This window comes from Aphelocoma coerulescens, chromosome 15 (genome assembly GCF_041296385.1).
Source record: "Aphelocoma coerulescens isolate FSJ_1873_10779 chromosome 15, UR_Acoe_1.0, whole genome shotgun sequence".
In the NCBI taxonomy this organism is placed as follows: Eukaryota; Metazoa; Chordata; class Aves; order Passeriformes; family Corvidae; genus Aphelocoma; species Aphelocoma coerulescens.
The window spans coordinates 8600237-8623464 of record NC_091029.1 but is presented as its reverse complement, the minus strand read 5'-3'; the positions used below and the strand labels follow the sequence as shown (position 1 = coordinate 8623464).

The window sequence follows — 23228 nt, the reverse complement described above, 5'->3', positions numbered from 1 at the left end:
GCAATTTCTGTAATAAGTCATCTCTTCTCTATGGCAAAGAGAAATCAAAGTCAGTGACTGACTTTTCTCTGGACCTTCCCCGGCCCTCCAGTACATTTGAAGGTGGTGATTAGAACTGCACAGTGCCCAAGACACTGGCACACCACGGATTTACCCAGCACCACACTGATGGTTTCTGTTTAGTTTACCAGCTTGAGTAAACATCCAGAGTTTGTTGTTTCTTCAGGGAGTACAGCATTTCCTCCCAGCTGCCCATTCGTGTCTCTGCAAGAACCTTCTGGGGACTCACTTCAGAGTGCTCTTAAATAGTCTGCTGAGGTGATAGGTGACATTTTTCTTCTCCCAACAACTGCTGCCACAGTTCTCTCAATTTTTTTGCCCAATTCAAGTCAGTCAAAATCTCAGCTTTCAAATCCCTGCCATTTTTCAAAATCTTCCCAAAAGCACAGCAGTTTGCAGTCACTCAAAGCTCATGGCTACTTTTTTTCACCTGTACACCCAATAAGAAGGTTCACAAACCAGAGAAGCAGAAAACACACGGTTCTCCCCAGCAAGCAGGGGGGAGCACTGTTGCATTAAAATCTATACTGACAAACCAAGGAAACTTTCTCAATCTTGTCCCAGTAAATATCCCAGTCTTAAGAAATGTCCCAGGAGTCCCCACATAACAAGTGACTGTCCTGAAGGATCAGTCAGACTTGGCACTGCAAAGCACAAATCACTACCCTGCCTCATGAGCCCCTGCTAATCCCAAAAGACGTGCTTCACCAAACAGAGCTGCTCCATATAATTGCTTGTCTTATCTCCCCTCTCTTAACTGAGCTACCACGGTTCCAAAAGGCCTTAAAATTAATGATAGATATGCTTGCAGATTAAAACCCCTCTACCTGCATAGTGCTATGTGCATCACTTGTTAACACAGTGCTCGGCTGCGGTTTCTCTGTGCTCCTTATAAGCAGCTGAAGCGCTGCTGAATTAGCAAACACTGGGAGGAAATATCAGAGCAGTTTGTTTGACCACAGTTTCAGAATTTCTGGCAGGCAGTTGTAACACAAGAGGAGAAAGATAACAAAAACCAAAGTTATAAACTGAAACACTGAATCTCAGCATACCTGACCAGAAAACTCAGCAGGTAACTTGTGCAAACACAGACTCTTATGAACACGCAGTCAACAAAAGTAGCACAAGACAGATTAACAAAATAATAGCACAGACACATTTTACTTCCATAGTTACAAACCTCTGAATTTAGAAGTAACAACCTTTGTACGTTGATAAAAATCTACAACTACCCATGAGCATAAGACAGTGTGCAAAGGCTGGGGGAATAAAGTAATCCAGTTCAGCATATAGAAACATTCCTTTTGGGTATCTCATTTACTGAACATTTTGCACACAGTGCCTGCAAAAATACACTGGGTGTGTTAAGATCTGTGGAGGAGAATCCCTTTCCTTCAGTTTCCTAAGGAAACTATGTGGGATAGAACATCCCTTTTACTCAATAGGATGAGAAATTCCACCAAATCCCTTGTTGGAGCTCTGACATAAAGGCAGTTCAGAAAGTCAGCCAGAGACCTCCCCACACCCATCACCATGACTTTCCAAGACTGGAATGAAAAAAAGTTGTGTTAAAGTTTTGCACTCAGTTTCAAACGTCAGTCATCTCTGTTTTCTCTTTTGAAATATACCCACAATATACACACACATTTATACACACATGTATAACTCACTTCTGATATTTCTTCTGAAATCCCTACTCTGACTGACACTTCTCATGGTGCTGAATCTAATAGATGGTTCCCCAGTTAATTTAGCCCCTGTATTATAAAATGCTGCCATCCCATGATGGATCAGAACCAGCCAGGAGCTTGAGCATGGAGAACACAACAGCCTGCTCACAATAAGCAGAAAAATTATCACTGTAAAGCAGTTTGCAAAGTGCCTTAAACACTATTACAAGAAAGAGGCAGTCTGTTCAGAGCTACACCAAGCAGGGAAAAAAGTTTGAATCATTTAGGGCTAGTTCCTTGCTGTTCTCCAGAAAGGAGTGCACAGACAGGTGAGGAAGCAAATCATATCTCCCGCCTCACACCTGGACTCCTGTCCAGGCCTTGAGCTACAAAAAGTCAGCAGGTACTGTTTGTTCACATCTCCTTTCTTTGGTAAAGAACTGAGAAGCTGCATTCTTCTTAGTATGAAAGTATCTAGCTCCAGCTCAACTTGTTTCAGAGAAGATTTGACTGAGAAGAATGAGGGAATGAGGATGCCCTCCTCAAGATAAATGTTCTGGCCTCTCGTGGGCATAGCTCTCCCAGCAGGAATTGACCACTGATAATGTTATCACAGAAAATACATTTAAGCTCAGTTCTGTTAATAAGGTCCTCTCCTAGTAGAAACTAAAGGATTCCTGTTCACCTGGTATCTTCCACATTTATCCTGCCATTGCTCCAGAAGCAGAACTACTACTAGTGAGGAAAAGTCACCCATGTAAGGGAATGGACTCTACTTCTAAGCCACAGAAAAGGGACAATGGGTGAATTGACTTTGCAATTTGAGAAGGGTACTTCTTATCATCTAGGACACTTGCATGAAACAGCTTCTTCAGCTCTTCGTTTAATGAATAAAGGAATCAAATCTTTCAATACATATTGTAAATAACCACAAAGATTTGCCATCTGAAACAGCTATACATGGCTCTCTCTCCATATCCACCATTTACAAGTAAAGATTTCTCAAGTGATCAGCTGGGAGAGCTGGAAGTGGGCAGAGCTCAATATGTAGCCAAATTGAATCATCAAGGAAAAATTCAGACAACACAATGTTGAAAGTCTTGGAGACAGTTTGCAGTAGCTTCATTATGTTCAGTTTTTCCTTAAAAAATGTTTTTATAGCAAGCTAGTAATTTTCCTGTTGTATCAAATTCCTTGATATCTACTTGGGAGAAAATTTAGTTGATCCATAAATATTTGCATGGCTTATTTAAACTGTGAAAAATATTCAAGTGAAGAGATGAAGAAACTTGCCCAAAGTGAAAATGGTGAATGCAGAGCTAAGGAGGGACCCCCATTCTCACTCCCTTATCTCCTTGTCATTCTGCAGCTACAGGAAAGCACAGCCAAGAGGCCCTCAGCTGAGGGACAATCATGGAGTGATCTGGCTTTGACCCACCTGAGCTCAAGCTGCTGCTCCCAGTAGGTAGCAGAATCATCACATCCATCCCTTCTCAGGGAGCCTGAGAGCTGCCCAGCAGGCACTGGGGAGAGCTACACCCCAGGATCTATCCACGGGGTTAGGCAGAAAGTAGTATCCAAGGTACCTATCATGGCACCATCTAAATGCAAGTATCAGAGCACTTTACAGACAAAAAGGGCTTTCCCCCAGGCTGTTTAAAATTTGCATGTTCCTGTGTAGCACTGAAGATAGCAGCAATGGTGATTCATTAAGATAATGATTTAAGTAGGAGGCTTAAGAAAGTCGGGGTGGATTGACATCCAGAGGGCTGCAGTTGGAGCTTCTCCACTCCAGGCTGCCACCTTCCCTTTTAAGGGAAGGGATGAATTCCAAAAGTCAAGAGAACTATGACTTAACAGCAGCTATATCACAATTACAATGTACTGAAGCACAAGAGCACCATCTCTGCTCCAGCCCATCCTCCCTGGCAAGGACAAGCACAAAATTTTATGCTGCAGGAAATTCTTCATGGCATTTTAAACTACTGGCAATTCTAAATTACTGGATTTTCCTTTCCTAGAGTAGTTTGTTAGTGCAGGTTCCCCTCAAAAGAAAAAGATTGTGTGAATTTCTTTTAAACCAATTTTCTATCCACCTCAAAAACAATACACATTTTCTTTCAGCCAGTTGTTATTCCCCACTATTGAATAATCAGATGGGTTTGATAAATTGATTGCTCCCACATAATGATGTAAACATACACATTGGGAAAAAGCACACAAGTCCTTTCCACACCCCAACATTTAATCAAATCGTGATCAGTTACGGGTTGAGACATGCATTCTGTCCGTAACACCAGGCTAATGCTCAGACAGTAAAGGCAGCTCAGACTTCATCCCTGCTAAGACAGAGGCCTTTGTACCGTGATTTTCATATTTACTTTCAGTTGCCTTTCAGAGAAATGTACAGGCAACCAGTTTGGCTGTACTGCTGCTCACTTGGAATGGTTGCAATAGGGCATCCCGGTGTGTATTGCCCACTCACCGCTAGCTGTGCTTGGTCTGAACGTCTTTTCGGCACTCTATCCCATGCTGATTCAGTACAGAATAGCTTCCTGGAATGCAATTATAGAAAGAGTGAGGGTTTGTCTTAAAAAGGGATTATTCCAGAACAGCTATTCCTTATTAACTATTCCAAATTGCCTCTTCATTAGGATGATGAATATAACTGAGAAGAGCTCTTCCATTCAATTTGTGACTTACCTTGGTCTCAATCAATGACCCTGTTTAGATGAGCCTTTGTCACAGCAGCACACACCCATAGCAGCGGATTCACCAATAGAAACAGATGCACAGTTGCAATGAAAGTAGAGCTGCTGCATGGACACATGTCAGCTGAGTTTGTTTTAAGTTGGGCAGATAACAGGATCAGGAAATACGTTAAAAAGAAATAGTTGTTTCAATCACAGATCTCATCAGTACTGCCTGTGACATTTTGTACTTCACAAGCCTTACAATCAGCTTTGTTCAAGCTCGGTTTATTCCTTAGATATACGGAGACCTTAATGGCAGGGAAATTTTGAGTTCTGGAACTTCTTTGTTTATTGAGTTCTTAGCTTGAAGGATTTCTCATCCAAAAGGGCTGAGAAAGTACCTGGCACATCTTCGATGCTTATTGAATACATTAAATAAATCAAACGTTTTATGATAAAATTCCACTCCCCCACACCAAACAGATGTAAGTCCAAGTCAAGGAGGCTTGAAAAATTGCACTAAAATTGATTTTGCTCCAATTTTCCCCAAAGGAAAAAATTTGAGTGTGGGTTGAGACAAAAACATGGAAAATTTAAGCTATCATGAACAACTGAAAAGAGAAATGGAGAAAAGACAGCAGCCAAAACTAAACTTCACATTCAGCATGCATAATTTATATTCTCTCCAGTGTTCTGTATTACAGGCATTCCTGGACTCACCCGTAAAGTGGGAGTCTTTTTCTTGGGCTCACCATGGTTCTAGAGAAAAATGCAAGATACCTTAATGCTGATGTCTCCTGCCTACTCAGGAAATCACAAACCACAGAGATCCTGAGAGGGTAGAAAAGATAGGACCCAGCACAGCTGAAGATGGCGGTACCAGAAGGATCCCATGTCAAAAAATGGGTGATCCATTTTTTAAGTCTGCCATTACTTGATCACATTATCAGTCTAACTTTCAGTTTCCTTTTGCATACAGGCAATCTTAGTGCATGTATGTAATATTTTATAAGCAGCTTTTATGAGTTCTTTTCCCCATAGGAGAGAAATTTAAGAGAGACCTGATAGAAAGGGGTAAGTGCAAATATAAATATATGCAAAGATAAATATATGCAAATCAAACCAGGGAAAAAAAGAGAAAGAAAAAAAAAAAGGAAAATAAACTGAAACCACTTCCAGTCTCTCTCCCTCCAATAAATTCCACACTCTCATGGTCTCTGGCACCACTTCACAGTAACCCCAAAAGATGTTCACCTGCTCCCACAGCACTAAGAAACAAACAGTGAAACAAGTACAAAGAAGCTCCCACCTAGGATCCTAGGATGACCAATGTAATCCCCTGAGAGCACATTGCAAGGGGAAAACCTTATCATGAAAGCAGAAGAAAAACAAACACACACATGCACACACAGAGCTCCACTGCTGTGCACCATTAGCATCCTCCCCACTTTCTATACACATCCAGTATCAGGAGATTTATATTCAGGCCAAAAGCTCATGCTGGCAGGAGAGGAAAGTACTTTGGAGAAGAGAAGGGAAGGGGAAAAAAAAGCTTACAGTTTCTTGGCTTATGATCAGCAGGCTGGATGCATTCTGTGGAATTAGGCCAAAGCATTAGTTATTATATTCAAGAGAACATCTGAATCCCAGCTCAAGGGAGCCGAGTTTGCGGCTCTCATTTATACTGTATATCAATTGAATATCAAACCACATTTTCCGCCTTCTGAATAATAAAGCTTAATAGTTTGGGACTCCCATATGGTCTATTGTTAAAATATTTCCAAACACTGGCTGCTGTTTTATTTCTGAAGGAAAGATTTCTCTTTCCTCTTCAAGCTTTACTTGTTTAAAAGATGCTTGTAGCAAAAGCTAAATATATTAATCTTTTAAATGTTTCCAGAGTTTGAGCTAGGGCTAAAAATGAGAGGATAAGGAAAAGAAAATACATTTTGAAACTAGCCTTTTCCTTTTTAATGTCACATGCAAATGTTTGTTCCAGGCAGAAGCAGCTGGTGCCACCAGGCTCTGCTGTTCAGAACAGGGGGTGCAGAAGCTTTCAGACACCATGAGTTGCTCTAACAAAGGAGGGACCACACAGACTCAAGCCATTCACAAAAGGACCCAGGCCGATTATTTGACTATTACTTACAAGGAAGCTTGTCCAGTAACGTAGGCAATAAATACTGGAGAAACCTGTTCCGTGTATAACCCGGGTTTGTCTTTTCACAAGTCCTGCTCTCTAATTAGCTACTCATTCCTCGAGGGCACTGCTGATGGATGGAGTGTATCAGTTTGGTATATTTTTTTTTAAAGTCAAGGAACTTGCTAAATAATAAAAGCATCAGCATAATAAACACTCTGCAGTGCTAGGAGCAGTCACTAGTGCTCCTCCCCAGTCCCACCAGAAAAGAATGTTCCTGTGCTTTCTACTTTACAGAAAAAGACTCAGTGGCAGAGAGACTGTAACTCACAAGGACTGCAGTGCTCTGCTCAGAGCAGGGATGAGAGCTCAGAAGTGTTCAGCTTTTGATCCTGCATTCACCCCCTGTTCCATTTGCACAGAAGGACTCAACTGCTCTGCGAGCAGAAGTGAAACCCTGCAGCACTGCCTGGTTGTGCACTGGTGTGACCCACCAGCTCCACCTCACCAGCCCCTGCCCTCTCTGTGGAGTTCCTCCTGCACTCTGGGACAGGAGCTCTTGGGGTGGCACCTTCCCACATATCTGCTGGATGCTCAGCCAAGCACAGGGTGCTGAGCTGGGCACGACCAGCAGTGTAACAGCACAAAAACAGAGCTGCTCCTACAGCTCAGGGAGCCAAGTAGAAACTTCTGCTCTCTCCTCCTTATCTTTTGTTCTAGCCCTCATTGCTGCTTCTCATTCCAGTCTCCTACTTCCCTCTGTCTGCCAGTGTGTTCCCCTCCCCTCCACCACCTATCTGCCCCTCCACCGCCTGCTCTGCTCCAGTGTACAGGGCTTCAGAGTCAGCTGTCCCAACCCTGAAACTGGTTGCTTGTACTCATCAGCTGCGTCCTCCTCAGAAAGGAAGAAATTCCAGTATTTCAACATTTGCTCTCATCCCAATTTGGACAGAAAAACTGAAATTAGAGACTATGTAGAACGGAAGTTCACAAGTTTAAAAAGAAAGAAAGAAACAAAAAAAAAGGAAACCTATTTGTGAACACCAGTGCATTTGGTGTCATTTGAAATGGAATATTTTACATTATGAAACCAAAGTTAGTTCATTTTGGTTTGGTGACCTGACCTGAGAAATTTTGTTCTGAGTCAGTACAATGTTGAGCTGCTTTTATTCCCACAGTGTTGCACTGCCTCAGTCACTGCAGCTTGGCAGCCTGGTAACCCTGACCTTACTTCTGGGTCAGCCTCCCGTGCTGGAAGGCAGCTCCCAAAGCACACACTGAGGTCTCCTGTGGCACAGCACGGCCCCTGGGAGACCTGTACTGCCATATGGGAAGGCTAGGGCCCTTGGAGTCCAGCAGAATAGGTACATCAGTCAACAGCTCTCTGAGCAGTCAAGGATGACCTGGAATCCAATGCAATGTTTTGAACCAAGCCCAAGTGAAACCTTTTAGATCAGTTAGAGAAAAGCAAAGAGGTATTCCCATTCAGACAGCATAGACAGGTCAATGTAACATTTCTGGTAAAAAGCTAGTTTATTAATTTTATAGGTGATCAGAAATCTAGCATTGGGCTTTTCTAGGAGGAAAATAATGTTTCCATTTTAAAGAAACTACACTGTTCCCTGCAAAAGCCACTCCAAGGAAAATTCAGATCAGTCTCCTACTGACCACAGCAACATTCTTACAAACTAGCTTAAAAATAATACAGTGAACAAATCTCACTCCTGCAGAAGCTTCCTCAGCAGGGAGCTTAAATTATAGCAATATCAGCACCCTTCTGCCTCCTACCCAGCTCCTGGCATGACCTAAGGACTGTAGGATTTAGTTCATCAGCCGAGTTTAACAACTAGTTCAAAGTCTGACAAGTATTGAACCAGGGGGTTTGCAACAGATGTCTGAATGGTCTCAATACCTTGCTGCTCTAAGCCAAGGCACGGGCACAGTTTCTATGAGAGTTGGGTAGAAACAACTGCTGGTGGAGCTGCTGAAGGTTCTGAGTTCTGCCCCAAACATTAGGGATGCCACCAACTCATGCTCAGCAACCAGTTCTTAAAATAAGTGGAGAGGACTCAGGGGGAAGATTATTATGCATTCACAGAAAGCTATTTCAGTAGTTTTCTTGTAGACTCTCTAATGCAGCTCTTCTAGTGTGTGTTCTTCCCCCAGGTCTGTGTATCTGAGAGAAGGCAGAGTGAGTGTGTATGTGTGTGTATGGATGGATTTGATTTACTCTTGAAAAAAAAGGAAAAGGAGAGACACTTAGCCTGTAGTTTCAGTGCTGGAAACTGCAATAAACCTCTCTTTTTAAACCCCATAACCTTGTGACTGTTTTATAGTCATAAGGAATCATAACCAGAGAAAGATTTAGCCTAACAGTGATCTGCCCTCAAAGACATTAATCTGTCACATCTAATAGAAGGGGAATAAGGAGACAAACCTTTCCTCTAAGTAATTCAAACAGATGGTGTATGGCTTTGGTGGGAACCTACTGTAAGTTGCCCCTGTAACAAGGGTAAATTTGGCAATGCTGCACACCCAAAGATGCTATTTACGAGTCAGTGTGAGAAATATTTCTGCACCATTTCCTTGTGTTTTAAAACCTGAATTCTCTACGACTGTATCTCACTGCTTTTGTGGTTGACACATTCAACCAGCTTTCCACCCACTTTTTCACCCCCTTTTTGCCAGCAAGATTGAGTCTCTCTTGTTTGCAATTTTTAACTCTCCTCAAAGTAATTTTTTACTTTTGAGAGATCAGCAGAAGATAATTAAGTGCATTGTACCAATATGTTAAAGCACAGTTTTCTACCAATATTTCAAATATAATTTTCTTTGTCTGGGCTTATAGTACATTCTTTCTTACCCTACAAAGCACACCAAAGTCTTCAGCTTAGTTTCTCTTTCTTTCCTTCTTCATACCCTCTATAAAAAAATAAAAGTTTCTTTTCTCTCCTTCTTTCCTTCTCTCATTTTCCCCTAGAATCTCGATCCCCAATTTCTCTTTTCTAGTTTTATCATACAACTTCTTTTCCCTGCTTCTCCAGACTCACAATAAGAAGCATTACTTGATCACCTTGCTCTGGGTTCCTGCCTTTTCTCCAGAGGAGCAACAAGTGACTCCTGGGACACTTTGCTCTGTTTCCTCTCTTGGAAGACAGCCAAGGCTTACTCAACTCTCTCTTCTTCAGGTCTGCCACTCAGCCCACTAATCTATCCCCATTTTCCACCCACACTGAAGAAGACATAAGGTTTCCAAACTTGTCTGGAGAGCTTAGTCCCAAATTAAGCTTGTTGTCCTATAAGAGACCAGACATGAAACCAATACCAATGCTTAAGTGTTCCCATGGTATCTCAAAGCAGGTGAAGACCATTATTGTCAGATTCCTAGCATGCAACAAGGCTGATAGGGAGCACTGAAAGATATGGGGTAGCAAGAGACCAAATTCACTTGCAGTGGCGATCCAGGGGAGTATACTGAATTCAAAGGAGCAGTAAACTTAGACACTGGTTTTCCAGACTGGTCAGGGGAGGATTGGTATTAGAGAACCTGAGGGTAATCCCCAGATTACCCTTCCACACGCTCGCAGGGAGCAAATGTCACTTTGCATGGTGAAGCATGCCAGCTCGGGAGCACGCTCTACATTTCATGTTAATGAGTATTAGCATGGAACCCAACTTCCTTCCCCTCCCTAATTTTTATATAATTAAGGATCAGAATGAGCATTTTGTTTTAGTCTACAACAGTGACAGACAACAGCACTACAGAATAACAGCAAAGGGAGAGAATGAAGAAAAGAAAAAATGCAGGTGGTAGACACTTACTGCTCTGGCCACTGCATGAAATGAAGGCTTGAGCGCACATTTTTGCCTGATTGCATAGCTGTCTCTGCTGCCCATCTAATCTGCTTAGAAAACTGGTTTTGAAGGATATGGTTCAGACATACCACTTGCATGGGGAGGGGGGAATGATGAGGGGAGAAAAAAAAAGTGCTGCAGCTGCAAAAGATAAAATAGAACAACTAATTTTCTCAGAGCTTGCAACACAACCTCTCCCCCTCCTCCACATGCAGTCACTGCACTGGCAGGATAAGCTGGAGATTCTCCAGTGTAAGCAAAGAAGGCAGAATAAGGTGTGCAGGCCCTTCTCCACCCCGCTCCCCACAGGCCTTGGGGGTGCCACAGAAAGCGGAGGCTGACAGCCCCGCTCGCAGGGAGGGGGACATTCCTCCGCCCGCTCGTTTCAATTGCATTCCCATTTTTCAGAGGGGACGTGAGAAACACACAGTGCTGGATGTTATGCCGAGACAATAATGAGCATAAGGGAGCTGCAGACTCCTGCTGTACCAATTGGTGGCTGGGTTCTGAACTCTCATTGTGTGATCCGATTTCTCCTGTCATTCAAGCCATTTTGCAAACTCCAAGCATACGTTCATTTAAGCCATGTGTCCTGAAATCTAAACAGCTGAAGGGGACAGGGAGAGAGGGGTAGGGAGAGAGGAGAACCACTGGATTTCTGGTGACAGTGTCTAAAATACACATTTGCACAAGGAAGTCTCACTTTAGATAGTCACTTAACAAAACAATTACAGCTGCTGACAGGCAAGAGGTACAGTTTCAAGTGACCATCAGACATAAAATAGGCCAAATAAATTACTGCAGTCTAAAGGGAGTGGGTGTGTGTGTTCTCACAAATCTAACAGAGATAACAAATGGATTACCACTGGGTGACCCAGTGTCAAAATCAGCAGCCCCAGTTCTCATTTCAGTTACACCGTAGCAATGACATTACCCAAGATCTAGCAGAAGTGAAACTGAAATCAGAGTCCAACCCAGGATGTCAGGGAAGCAGCTGCTTTAGTTTTTTAATGCCTAGAATTTCAACCCAGTTTGCTTTGTTTCAAGAGCATAAGCTGCGTCTGGCAGAAGGGGCAGCAGCCTTTGCCAGCTGCCACGTGATCTGCAAGGATGTTTTCTAAATTGAATTTTTTTTTGGGGGGGGGGGGAAGAGGGGGTGGGGTTGGGGGAGAGGAAGTAGGGGCTGTTAGTGATAGAGGTGAACAGCATGAGAAGTATATTGGTATGTTTTGACCCTTTTCCCAAAGGTATTTTGTCCTTTATTTCCATTCTGTGCCGATATATACAGTTACCCTCTCCTCTGCACTCTCCTACACATACACGCACGTTTTCTTTGAAAGAATCAAGGCCAGTTAGGGCCTTTGTGGGGTCTTTGAGGAGACATTGTGTGAGCGCTTACTCCCTCAATTAAGTAAAATACAAGGGGTTTTTACAAATATAAAAATAATTTTAAGCTTTCCAAATATTAATTGCTTACGGAAATTAAACATCTGCTAACAATAAACTCCCCAAACAAATAAGATCGTTTCAGCCTCACTGAAATGCTTTCCCTTGCTAATTGCTAAGAATACCATTTTCTTGTCTTTTACAATGACAGTTTCATTAGTTCTCCAATTATCCCAACATTTCAGTCCTTTCTCTTTCACAACAGAATGAAAAAGGTCCAATTTCCATCTCCAATGCAACTTTCAGAGTCCTGCAAAACCAAGTGAGAAACTGGCAATTATGATGAGCCATGGAAAGCCCTCAGGGCAGAGACCGACTACGTGGGTTGCAGAGTCCACCTGCACACCTTTTCTTACCACATCTCCCACAGCCCCCTCCGAATCTGCCGAGTTTTCACAAGTATGTACTACAGAGTGCACCCAACTGAGGCAACTGGGTGCTGGAAGTGCAAAGAGGAGCTGAAATGCTGATAACCCACTCGAGTGCTTAGAATAGCAGATGCCAGGGGGAGAGAAGGGGGCCATCAGCTGAATTTGCATCACACAAGGAAATAAGTCAGTTGGGCAAAAGCCCCATATGGCTGCTTGGGAATGCAGAGCTAAAAGGGCTTTCACTGCTTGGAGAACTGCAGCTCTCCTCCAGCTTCTCATCTCACTCTGCAACTTGGTGCAGAAGCATAGGGAAGAGATTTCAAAACCTCACAGTACTTATTATACAAGAAAAACAACTAGTCCTTTGCATGAGTATGTTTTCTGCATTTAAGAATCAAAAAGCACTTAGCTACAGTACCTGCCTTCTATCCACTTAAGGGACGAAAGGCCCAGCCTGACTTGCTCAAGGTCAAATAGCAAGTTCAGCAGCAAGAGATGACAAGGGCTCAGGTACCTCCAAATCCCATTCAACTGTTGTACCCATTAGACTGAAGAGATGTTAAACACCCTCATGGCGTCAAGAATGACTAATGCCCTCCCAGGTCAGCTTGTGATAGAGAACTGGGAACTCACACATCTCCTTCCTCTGCCTCCCACTCCAGTATTGTTGCAAAGCCCACGTGATGAGATTTTCCTAATCAGCAATGAAATAGTTAATGCTTACATTGCAGCAGATGGAACAGGAGTTGCTGCAGGGAAAGTATGCAGAGGGAAGGAGGAGAAAAGAGACAGCAAGGAGGAAAAAACAGTCAGAGAAACAATCCTAAAGGAAAGCAGTTTTCCCACTATAAGGGGTGATTAGTTGACTAGACAACATAACCCTTAAGACTTTGTCTAGACTAGGATAAAATGCTACATTGTTGAAGGTGTTTGAGAGGCATAGTGTAGGTAAGGCACACGGCCTTTGAGGATGTGGTAGCCAAGGAAGAGACTAATTAGGACATGTTCACTAACATGTCTTAATGTTCCATGTTTAAATCCTTGCCCAAGAACTCAAGGCTATGCAAAGCAAAGGTCTCTGATGCTGTTCTAATGATTGTAAAAGTAAAGCTATGACACAGTGCAAAAAAACCAAAAGGGTGAGGAATTGCTCAAGTCTCACATCCCCCATTTTTCTTAAGCTCATTGAATGCTTGTGAACATTTGCATTTTAAAATATTCACCAGCATTTTACCAGACAACCTATTATGACATTTTTCCTCTAAAAATCTAATCAAAGGCCTAAATGCCAATAGCAAAAGAGACCACAGGCTAACAGGCTACACTCCTATGGAACTTATCCTTTTGCACCAGTGTTTGCACAGGCAGATTTTGGAAAGAGGGTGTGAGGGGAAAAGAAGACAGGACTATGAAGAATGTGCCCAAGCCTTCATCAAAATCATAATTTTGATAATTCAGTACCAGACTTGTAATTAAAATCAAATCCCACCTTCACAGAGACCTTGTTCTGAGAGTTGTTACACTACATACCCAGAGAATCACAAATACTGTAGCTTCTTCTTAACCCTTCCAGCAGTATTTCAGGAACCACCTGTCAGTTTAAAAGACTGATCGTTTTTCTCCCAGCTTCTTGCAGGCCCTAGGTGTGCCCCTAACCAAATAGGCTTACCATTTAAAAGCTTAATTGCACCTGTGGCTTAAACCTTATCCCAGACAGCACTCGGGAACACTTGGATTTGGGTGTTTTAGGTGTGAGACTGGGGCCTGCATTCACAAACAGAGCTAGGCAAGTCAGAGTAGGAGCCCCTGGTAAAAGCAGGCAGTATACTGGGGAGCAGGGAATGGGGAAGAAAGAAGTGTTTTTTCCATTTTGATCACATTTAACTGTATTTACATTTCCACAGTTGGGCTTGAGTAACGTCCACCTCCTTGTTTGTGACTGAAGGTAGGTTTCAGAGTCTCAGATTTCTTTTCCACAACAAAAAGATCAAAGTTTGAGCCACTTGTGCAACTTAGGTGTTTACAGTGAACTGGTCTAATCGCATGGCAAGCCCTCCCTCCCGTTATCAGTCTCACACTGAGCCAAGCTCCTTCATTCCATAAGCACCAGGGAGGACTGAGAAACCCACCATCCCTTCTATCTACTCTAACACGGGAACTAAAATACAGTATGCAAGGGAAGGGTTTAACATGTTCAACTAAATATTCACTTGGGACGTGGTCTGCAGGGCTGACAAAGCATTTTCAGGTTGTATTTTTAAGAAGCTTTCTAAAAAGCAAGCAAGTGCTGTGTGAAGAACCAGAATGAGAGAGAAGGGTCCCTTCACTCTCCTTCTTAGTATTGCCTAGGTAGTGCAGGTTCATGGTCCATCTTATTGTCAAAGGAAACCTGTGCTCCCTTGTCAAAAGTTACTGGCAAAAGAAGGATAAAGAAATACAACACAGTAGGAGTCCATGCAGACAAGCTTCCCCATTCCTAATCTCGCTTTATCTCATGCAAGGACACAAAAACTTTCTGGGTCTTCATTTTGTAAGCTATGAAATAGAGCTAAATTTTAGGGTTTTGTGAAATGGTTTTTAATTAATAATAGCAAAGCACACATCTTCAGATGAAAGGTATCATATAAATATTAATGAGCTCAGACTACTGGCAGTATGTGTGTCTCTTAGGAATCGTAAGCACCATGGATGGACCAAAGAGGACATGTAGCTCTAAGAGACAGAATGGTGGGAGTTGTCTCTGCCTTTAACTGTATTTTAAAGTAGATCCTCAAGACTGTTGTGGATATTCCCTATCAAGTTACAGCAGCTTTCAATTAAAATGACATTTTATCCTTAGGCAAAATTCCACTGCGTACCTTCTAATAGTAGCAGGGCACATTTTCACTCATGTAGATATTTCTTCTACATACATGCATTACTAGATCTTTGTAAATAGGGATCAAACCAACTGGGAAATAGGGATTTTACCTTTATTTTCATCAAAATAAATATCCCTTACCTAGTTATATTGCTGAAAAACTTCCAGCTCCACTGCAGTGCCGTGACAAGAAGTAGGATGAGGATGTGGCAGCTGTTTGCTTCACAGTGCTTGTAGCTCAGTCTGGCAGCACTTCAGACATGGAGCTGTCCTCTGAATGAACATGGCAGAAAATGCCACATGGTGAAGGTGCTGCTTCTGTTCCCCTGAGCAGGGGCAGCACAAAACGTGGCTACGGACACGGCGGGGAGAGGTGCGAGCCCCTGCGGGGGCTGTGCGCAGGCATGTTGGTGCAGCGAGGGAGCAGCACCAGTGCGGCCTCCAGAGCTGGCTGCCCTGCTGGGCAGGCACGCTGGGGAGGAGGCTCACAGCCTCCTCAGGAATGCGGGATGGCCGCAGGCCTCAGCAGTGTTTTCCAAAGAGGTGCTTACGTTTGTTTCTCTTAGGGTCCAGCAAGCCTGTGGTTTTTTGTTGTTGGGGGTGGTGATGGGGAATGAGGGAGAGTTGCCTTCTTGGGGTTTTATAAAATACATTACAAGGCAACAGGGAGCAGGGACCAAAGATATTTCTTTGCCTGAGGAAAATCCAGTTTTATCAGCCACCTTCCTACCTTTCGAGCTGTAAGACGCCATGGGCAGCTTTCTGCCTACTTCTCTGCAGCCAGGCATCCTAAATGCTTTGTGAGCCTGACACGTGGTCAGCCAGGGGGTCTACAGCAACTTGCCTCCTGTCTGGGGCTGCATTTCATTTCCTCAGCAGAGTAAGACCAATGGCCCTCTGTCCTGCTCACCTCAGGCACATTTCCATAAGTTCTGCTCTCCGCAGCTGCTGCTAAGGCAGTGCTGTAGCTGTTTCTGGTTTTGTCTACACTGGAGCAACTGGGACTGTTTGCTTAGTGCTGGTAGCAAGAACAAAAATGAAATGGCGTAGGCACACTCAGAATGCTTATAATTGTGTTCCTGAGCTGCTCAGAGGGAGCACAGCAAAGAGATGGCATTAACAGGCCTTTCCACTTCTCTGGCAAAAGTGGTTGAAATTTGGAAGATGCTCAGAATAAATAACACCTTGATAGTTCGGAAAAAAAATCTCCCAGAAATTAATTTCCTCCTGGGTTACCAATAAAAGATGGGATGTTCACAACATGGTGAGTAGTGTCCAAAACAATGGTCTAATAATAACTTGGATCTACTTACTGTGCTTAATGCTAAGAGATATGACAGAAAACGTAACTGTTTTGATACCAAATAACATAAATCCGGACACCACGCCAACAATTTTTAGACAAGGAACCAGGAACCCTAACAAGAGAGATTAGGGAATTCATTTCTACCCCAGCCACACCAGGAAATTTTACACCTCTGTATGAATAATGTTTTCATAGCAAATCCAGGCACCAGTTCTAGCAAATACCTCTCTCCAAACTCTAGCCCAAAAGAATCATTTTGGAAAAGGTCATACCACCTTCTGTTCCCAGAATTAAGTTAATTAGCATTTGTCCCTCTCTGTATAAGGTCAGGGATCCTCCCACAAAGGAGGTGCACAACCAGATTGTTAAAAGATGTACATATGCCCTCTTAAGCAAACAGGCTTCTTTGTAGTATCACTAAGATTCCCTCTGGTCATCCCTGTAGAACTTGCAATTGGAAGGGAAGTAGGCTGGGAGATGAGTGTAACCAGTGCTTTGCCAGGTACAAGGAGCGCACTGCAGGCCAATAGGAGAGCTGGTATTTTAGTACTAGGTGGTGATCTCTCTCCATCTGGATGACTTTTATTAGGTTCAGCATCAGCCTTCATGTAGAATGAAGTATCTGAACTATAGGAATGTTTTCTCATTGGAGTTGAAAGATTTGCAATGCATTTTCCCCTCTGACACACTTTGTTTCTTCTTATTCCATCCAGGTATTTGCGCTATATATATTATGGAAGTATTTCACTTCCCCTCCATGTGACCACCTACGTGCATTGACAAAAAGCAAATCCAGCTAAGACCTGCTATCAGTTATATCTGGGTGCAACTGAAGTTTGATCAGCAATGAAGGTCAGCACACTGTTCTGTATTTTCTGTCCACAAAAATGTTACACAGTGCACTTACTGAAAGAGGTTTAAAAATAACCTAGCCCACACAGTTCTTGGGCACAGAAATATTGTCAAAGGTTGCCTGCCACAGAACTCAACTGCTGATTTACAGCAGTAGTTTATAGGGACAGAAACCCAGAAACCCAAGTGTTTAATTACCAACATGCCCCATTCTAATCTAACTTTAACACAGCACAAACTATGTAGGATGGTAAACCCCCCCTTTCTGTCAGCCAGCCATGACTGCTTGCTCTGAGCACAGCCTCGAACCTGCTAAGCAAGAAAGGAGTACACCAAGAAGGACAGGCTCCAGTTCCCCAGAGAGAGCACTCCTGTGCAGGCCCATAAAAAAAGAGTTCAGAGACTATTTGTGTCAACTCCCTAAACCACAAACCACTACTAGCCCTCCCTCTGAAACACTTGCATGCTGCTCCTTGCAAAGCTGGAGCAAGATATGTTGGCATCCAGATCACCGCCTTTGGGGGCCCACCCATCCCTCTTGGTCTCCTTCCATCCCTTATCACAGACTTGCAGACCCTCTCCCTGGGCAGCAGCAGAAACTGGGGTGTATTTGCCTCCAGGTTTGGCACCCTTCTGTTTCACCATCGCCCTGTTCTTCCAACCCAGGGTGCAGCTTGCCCACCCTGCTGGGTCCTCTGATACCAAGAGGGAGATAATATGTAGAGAATCACAAGTAATAAATGTGAAACTGGCAACTCTGGTGTTTGAAACAAAAGGGGATTTAGGATGCATTTGGCATTTCAGCTTTAAAGTTTAAAATAAATGAGGCAAAACTGAACTGAAGCAAAGGAATGGCTTATGGGCAGCTCAGACTTGTCCTAGACTTTCAAGCCAGTCATTTCCCATAAATGTTTGTAATTTCAAACATAAGAAAGGGGGAGAGGAGACAAAACAAACTGAGTCAACTGCTTACTGCCTTTCTGATTCAGACTCCTCAGCAGATGTAGGACAGAAAATTATTCTAGGAAAAAGTTCCTTTTTATGTATCTGGGACAGCCCCCAAAATTTTTACCAGAGGGGAAGAAGAGGACAAGAACTAAACTGCGAACTTGTCCGCACCCTAGCAGGAATTCACCCATTTTTCACCTCCCACAGGTATCATTAGCATGCTACTGAGAGCAGAAAAAAAGCAGCTAAGATCAAACACAAGCTAGTAACAAAGCTCTTCCTCTTGTCATCCTGCGATGGGCCAGAATTTCTGGCTGCAGCTCGTCTTTGCCTGAAAGGCTGGGCTAGTTCAGAGTCGCTTTTAAAAGAAGTGCCACACTATGAACGTGCTACAGCTGCGACACAGAAAGTGCAGAAGGCAGGAAGTCTGACGTTCACACCAACCTCAGCCCCTTCACTCACACCTCTTTTCAAATAGCTTTAGCACATGGAGCCCACATTTTCACGTTCTCAGAACTAGCTTTATCTATCACACTGCAAGTTTAAGAGAATTTTTTGAAATAAGTCTCTTTTTCCACGTTCAAAGACTCACTCAATTGGGAGCAGCTTTTAAATTGTTTTTGTAAACTGTTCTCCTCTCCGATTTTTGCAGTAAGTTGCTACACTCCCTTTTAAAATAGTATATATAATTTTTAAAAAATAAAATACAGATTGAAACACCATACCAACTGTTGTCACAGTCCAAAAATGTCTGGATTTTCAAACTTAAGTCCACCACTGTGTAAAAAGGCCACACACATGTAAGTGTCAATCAGGCTCAGTGGCAAAACAGAAGGACCCAGGCTGAGCCTGCAGAATGGTACAAACTTTCCTGGACAGAAAAAGAGTGCTAGTTCTCAACTCATCTGGAATAATTTCTGCATTTTTCAATGCAGATTTTTGGAATTTGACTTCAAGAAGCCAGGTGCTTGATTTCTACATCTCCTGCTTTGCCGTGTTTGGTGACAGAACGGGAGGAGAGAGAAATAAAGACAAACGTAATATTTACAAGGCTACACCTTAATTATACCTAATATTACCATAGTGACTGTTTTTACAGGCAACTCAAGCAGTCTGTTCTGTGCCCAAAAAATTCTGTAGCTGATCCCGTGCATTTTTAACAGAAACACTATCTCCGTTCCCCTCCTCTCAGCACCAGGATTAAAACAAAGTAACATTCACAGTATTTGCGAGAAATGGCAAACAAATGGGTAGTAAAGCTTGGAGATTGCTTGGCAGCAGCAATTAGCTATGGCAAGTAACTCAGGGAGGGCAACAAAACCCAGCATTGTCCAGCATTTGGACACTCAGCAAAAGACTGATGAGTGAGGGGAAAGGGCCAACCCCACATGATACTGCCAGGTCTCAAGTACTATTTTGAATCAGGTAAACTAATATCTCCTGTACCTGTTCCAAACCACAGAGTAATACATGGTCTCTCTTTCTACAAAGTTTGCTGGCTGCCCCCTTTGGAAGTAGCATCTATCTTGGAGAAGATCTTGTATTTTCTCTTGGTCTCTGAAAAAGGATCCCAAACAAGTGGCAGGGACACAGGGGTTTGGAAGCCTTTGCATGTTTATCTTTACTGATAAGGCTGCAATCCTTGCTGCAAGCACATCAGCCTGTGTCTGCAGCAAAACCTTACTCCAGTCGATGCCTGCCTTGAAACAGGCTTCCTCGGGACTGGGCAATGCCTTTAACCCCTTAGTGCCCCATCTAAAGAAGCCTTAGTGCAGATTTCTTTTTCTTACTTGAAGATGCATCATGTTTTTACAACTTAAAAAACAAGCAGGTAAGCCAGACCTGCTCTGAGACAGAAGCAGTGCAGATTATATAGATTATATACCTCCACTGATACTATCAGAGCAATTTACCCTCAGAGAGTTTCATCTCCCCAAGCCTCTTCTGGTTCTGTGCAGATCAAAAGAATTGTCCATTTAAAACAAACGCAGCCATTCAAACTGTGGGTGGAATGCATAAAAATTCAATTAAGAGGACTTCTTGAAATTACTCTGTCTAATTGATTGGAGATCTTCAGCTAGAGGTATTTGGATTCTTGGAAGTGGAGAATCAACTATGATTCCAAGCCATCTGATCCTTTTCTAACAGGTTAACTAACCTTGTTCCTGCAGCTTTGTTAATGAAATCTCAGAGCACCCACAAACGCATGCCGAGGGCAAACATCCAGAAAGTCACTAGGGATCTCCCAAAGCTCACATGCCAAGAGCTTGGACACCCTGAAAATGATGAACAAGTGGCTTTTCTCTGACAGCAGGTTTCATTTATTTCCTCCCACTTGCTCTTTCCCCATCTTCTTCCTACACCACTGAGTCAACCTTGACCAGGCAGGTTTCAGTTAAGCATGTGCTTTGCCAGAGGTGTTTTTAAATTATGTTTTTAAAAGTTTATTTATAGTACACACGCACAGTGCATGGTGCTTTCAGGGCTTCTGGAGGCTTCAGCAGGCTGGACTTTGCCAGGTAGAAGGAACATGAATTCCTCAACTGGCCCATGGAAAACCACCTCCTCCCCATGGTGTCTATCTATGCACCCCAACTCAAAGACGGAGTGCAATAAAATAATTTTTACTCCATTATCTCCCACCCATTATTTATAACATCCATGATCAACATACTGGAAATTCCAATTGAAAAAATTTAGAGAAATCCAAGTGATCCCACTCCAGCTGATCTCTTACCAAAATTAGCAGCCCATGAGACAATGCAACTATTCTATGAACAATTTCCCATCAGGGCAAGGGTTGGAAAACAGTCCAGTAAAGTGAACTGGGTGAAAATTGCAGTCAGAGTTACACGGTCGAGCACTCATTGCATCTGGAAACAGGAAGTTTCATTTAGGGATTTGTCCTAAATGGTTGTGTTTGACCCATGTGACCAGTTTCTCTTTTCATAAGAAAAATGTAACATGACCACAAGATCATTTCCAAGCAGAAAAGCTAATATTTTCAGGAGCAAATCTCTCAGCTAAGTTCTGACCCTAAAAGACAGTTGTTCTCATGGTTTGGCTTCCCACCTCTTTGCAGCCCAAGTCTGGTTTTACTGCACAAATCTTTGCTATGCACAAGAGATCCCCCATCCTGCTCCCTGCTCTGTACCTGGCCTTGGCAGGGAACATCCACTGGACAGGCCCTTCAGATCAAAGGGTGTCTTCAGGACTGGTTTCAGGACAAGCTTAACTTTCCCTGTTCCGAAATGGTACAAGGTTCTGAAATACTTTTTCCTCAGCTGCACAGCAAATACAACCAGAGCGAGTTACTCAGAGTAATGGCTCAGAAACCACAATTTTAGGAGGTGGCACAGAGGCATTCTGAGAGGAGAAGAAAAGGATGTGGTAGACAATTTGCTAATGCCCAGAAATGCTCTCTGTCTCAGAACAAGCAAACTGCATGCCAGAATGCCTCGGGCCAGGGCTGAGTCCATTGCTCTTTCCACAACAGCAGCTTTTTCTAAATAAAGATGTCTTTACACGCAGGACTTGGGAAACTTCATTCAGATTAACTAAAGTTGTGAATTTAAAGTGAATTAGCTAAACCACATTGTATCTCTGTACAGACACCCTCATTCAGTGTGAAAAGGAACTTTAATTTCATTTATCTCATTCTACTAAATTAAGAGCATTTTAATTCTAAGAATCCCCATGCAGGGATTAGTGGGTTGCACTAATGATGAAGTTACATGCTATGCTGGAGCTGAATGTGGCATAGGAAGTCTCCCAACTTCCATGCTAAAAAATGCTCATTTCCCACCCACTTAAAAATAAGCTAACTAAAATTATAAATTTTATTTTCCTAATTACCCATGCCTACAAATCTAAAGCTGCATTTAGAAAAACTTATCTCTGGCTCTGCATTTGTCTTTTGCTTCAATCTACCAGACCATATGCATTGTTTTAAAATTAAAGTATCATAAGAAAAAAGAACATTGATATAATAAAAAAAAAAAAACCAGGAAAAGGCAACAGCACATAAGAAATATTCACAGCATTATTTTTAAAAAAGCCAGACACCAGACCCAAGCCACATCAGGAACAGTCTGCCAATGGACCTGGATCTAGACCATTCCATGAGCTACTAATTTGACTACCTAACAGAGAAGATCATTCTCAAGTTTCAGAATTGAGATTTTTGTGTTGTTTGTTAACAACTAGGTATGCTTCCAGCTTACTAAGTAGTATGGACCTCTTAAAGCTTCATCATGGGTCTTACAACACCACAACCCAGATAATGGCTTGGACAGAATATTTCTTCATCAAAGGGCTCAGCAAAAATCACTTCACAGAGGAGAAATGACAGGTAATGGTCAATTTCTAGCTGCTGTTCGGGAAGAGAGTCAACCTCTCTGCTTCACTTTACCTGGGATTGCTGGGAGAGCTTGCAGCAAATCAGAACCATAGACTACAGAAGTCCAGGTAACACAAGGGAGACTGACCAACTGCTTGAAGCGAGAGCAGTCTGGTAACTGTGGTTACTAAATAGGCTGAACCCAAAAGATCTTCCCTACGGAATACGTGCTACTTTCCATGCCACCCCTTTTCGAGTTGGAGAGGAAGCAAAATAAGGATAAAGAATTTTTATTATAGATCTTAGGTAAACAACACTCTGGCTTCAGTGCAATCTTCCACAAGAAAGAAAACCAACTTCTCAAGCAAGTCCAGATTGTTAAACAGGAGGCAGATGAAAGCATTGCCTCAGAATGCAAGGAAATCCCAGGCTGGCTGGTTGGGAAAGAATTAGCAATACATAATTAAAAAGAGCACTCTCCCCTACCTCATCCCTGAGGTGAACACAGGTCCTGCATATTACTGACTTCTACATCAGCACCAGACAATGAAGCTATTGCTTGGGCAATAGCTTTCTCCCCAGGCCTCTCTCCCTCATGCTTTCAGTTGCTAGAGGCTGTTTCACACCAGTTCCTGCGAAGGTCCCTCTGTGGCAGGACATGCTGTTTGCATGTGCAGCTTGTGGTGAA

At 42.9% G+C, this 23228-nt stretch overlaps 1 protein-coding gene and 1 long non-coding RNA gene across 2 annotated transcripts in view; one reads left to right on the top strand and one right to left on the bottom strand.

The window, feature by feature from the left end:
- Positions 1-13882, bottom strand: part of HIC2 (HIC ZBTB transcriptional repressor 2) — a 41987-nt gene extending 28105 nt beyond the window's left edge. Inside the window, exons 1-2 of the mRNA XM_069030730.1 lie at positions 13725-13882; positions 4216-4285 (exon numbers count right to left, since the gene is read on the bottom strand). The gene's annotated coding sequence lies outside the window, so the exon portion shown is untranslated. The remainder of the gene's footprint in view (positions 1-4215; positions 4286-13724) is intronic.
- Positions 13883-13890: 8 nt separating this feature from the next.
- On the top strand, positions 13891-18864 carry LOC138119162 (uncharacterized). The gene is made up of 4 exons (XR_011155416.1): positions 13891-14021; positions 14140-14180; positions 17115-17253; positions 18409-18864. It is a non-coding gene; the product is annotated as an uncharacterized lncRNA (long non-coding RNA).
- The last annotated feature ends 4364 nt before the right edge of the window (positions 18865-23228 follow it).